General features: G+C 34.1%; 1 long non-coding RNA gene across 1 annotated transcript; it reads right to left on the minus strand.

The window, feature by feature from the left end:
* Positions 1-553: 553 nt before the first annotated feature.
* LOC136071227 (uncharacterized) lies at positions 554-1517 on the minus strand. The gene is made up of 2 exons (XR_010632520.1): positions 1001-1517; positions 554-770 (listed from the first exon to the last, which is right to left on the minus strand). It is a non-coding gene; the product is annotated as an uncharacterized LOC136071227 (long non-coding RNA).
* Positions 1518-2797: the final 1280 nt, after the last annotated feature.

Raw genomic sequence — 2797 nt, forward strand, 5'->3', positions numbered from 1 at the left:
TTATCTGTCCATGTAATCTAAGTTCCATGATATACCAAGAACAACATCCTATGACTACCCACTATTGCAATCACAAGTTCCAAAAAAGATTTGTTGAGCATCATGGTTTCTTCTTCACTTTTACTATTTTTCTTTTCTTTTTGAAGGCGGTTTCTTCTTAACTTTATTGTATTTGACTACTTGTATGCGAAAATGGATTTGCAAAGGCTGTAGTTATATAGGCTTTAGGAATTGTGAGAAAACCTAGATCATATTAATTTTATGACATAACGAAATATTTTTAACATTAAAAAGAGCACAACTCATCAATACAATATATTTTGATTCTATATAAAGCAAACATAAGGAATAAACCTTTTTCTCTCTCCTTGTGTGCGTGTTAAAAAATACTCAATATCTAAAAAAAAATAGTGAGTTAATCCCATAATGGAAATGAGTGTGAGTTAAAGAGGTTTAAAGTTTATACTGTGTATCTAAGAGCATTCCCATCAGGTCTCTCATAAAATATGCCATTTTAACACATCAAAAACCTACTTTATATTTTACCACATCATTTTACAATTTCTCATTTATCAGATGTTCTATTCTTCAATTCTATATATTAAAATAATATTTACAACACAATAAAATAATATATTAATTCCTCCCATCATCAACAGCAACAACACCAGCAACAACGGCACAACCACCACCACCACTGCCACCAACAACCACAGCAGCAACATCACCGACAGCCACCACCGGCACAAATCCATATCCACCAATGCCACCTTAAAAAAAAAAAAAAAAAAAAATCCATAACAACCCACCAGATACAAAACCTCAAAACCCATCCCAAATCAAACAATCCAATCCCAAATCATTGTTATCCTCCAATCCAATTTCTCAAACCAGATTCAACCCCCAAAATCAACCATAAACCACTAAAGGTAAAACTAACGCACACAAATCAGGACAAAACGACAAGTAAAAGATTCAAAATTTTCAGCATATAGTTTACCATGACGGACTCGCCGTTTTCAAGGCAGTTGATGGATTCGGACTGGAAGGAGTCTAAAGTGAAAGGGAACTCTTTCGCCGGCGCCGAAGCAGAGGAAGAACGAGAAGGAGGAGGAACATAGCCTTCCGGATACGACACGTCGTGTAAGCAAGCAACGGGTTCTTCATCGTTGTTGGCGGAGGGAAGCGGCGAGTCGCTTTCTCTGTGCTTTTGTTTCGGCGGAGGTAGAGGTTCCGCTGCGTCGATTTTCTTTCAACGAACCCATGATTGCTAACGGCGGCTTGATCGGTGAGGCTTGATCGGTGATCGGCGGCTTGATCGCTGTTGATTTGAGGGTGAGGGAGGGTGATCTGAAGAAGAAGAGAGAGAGAACATCGGCTGGAGAGAGAGAAAATAACGAGAAGAGAGCTTGATCGGTGAGGCTTGATCGGTGATCGGAGATCGCTGTTGATTTGAGGGTGAGGAGGGTGAGCTGAAGAAGAAAGAGGGAGAGAACACCGGCTGGAGAGAGAGAGAAAATTATGAGAAGAGAGAGAAAATGTTGAATTAAATATTGAGAGGAGAGAGAAAATGTTTAATAAAAAATTAATATTTAGAAATGGCATTTTGGTCCGTACCGTCTCAAATATGAGACGGTACTGTAGCATGTTGCATAATTATAGAACATTTGAAATACCTGATGAAGCTTAAACAGTAACTTTTGGTGTGCCAAATGCCAAATATTTGGCATTTGGCACACCTGATGAGAGTGCTCTAAGAGTTAGACCCTTTTAGATATACACACCACTATAAATTTGTTTAAAAAACTTTCTCCTCCATTCACGTGTGTGTAAAAATACTTATTATTCTTAAAAAAAAAAAAAAAAAAACAAAAAAAAAAAACTATCTATATTAGAAAAAAGCAAGGCATTATCTCCACATATTTCAAATGGAGCAGCATCATCCAGATCTTTTACTAAAAAGCAAGGCGTTATCTTTTTGCAAGTTTTCCCTAGGAATTAAATTCTACAAACAATAAACTTTAATACCCTAGATGCATGGTTTTTCCATATTAGAAAATATATTACCAAAGATGCTTGTAGGTTTTTTTTTACTCCTTAATCTATCTATATAATATGTAGGAAGATGATTTGCTGCAACCTTGTTTGTAGTAATTGCTGCATAAAAGATGATGTGGCTGCCAAAGAAAGTGATAGCAAATCATAGTCACCCTTGACCACTTGTCAAGTTTTTTTTATCATTGAATTGTTGTATTTTATTATTTCATGTTTCATAAAAAGTTTAAACATGGTAGAAATATAAGCTGTATGTTTATTTTTTCAAAAATATGTATCTATTTGTTTCATATTATATATATATATATATATATTTTTTTTTTTTTGAGAAAGTTGTTCCATGTATAAATATTGATTTTCATTCATTTTTTTACTAATTATAGCATTGAACATAGTAAAAATATTTAACAGTTATTAACTATCCAGTGCATTGCACAAATTAGTGATTAGTGTCATTTAATTTTTATGTGATTGGTCCTGCCATGCAAAAGGCGTCAATCAAAACTTTTGATGATTATTTTTTCCGATGTGGTCCTAGTCCTACCTAATTTTTAATTATACTTTTACAAATTCTTTGCATCTCCAATTCTTATCATAAATTGTAAGTTAATTTACTAGACGTAGAGGGACATTCGTGGTTGTCAAAATTCTCGGTTGTTTTAATGGGTAGGCAACTCTGTAACACACAAGTTATAATATAAATTAATAATGCATGAAAAGATTTATCGAAAATATTTATAAA

Source organism: Quercus suber, unplaced genomic scaffold (genome assembly GCF_002906115.3).
Source record: "Quercus suber isolate HL8 unplaced genomic scaffold, Cork oak 2.0 scaffold_295, whole genome shotgun sequence".
In the NCBI taxonomy this organism is placed as follows: Eukaryota; Viridiplantae; Streptophyta; class Magnoliopsida; order Fagales; family Fagaceae; genus Quercus; species Quercus suber.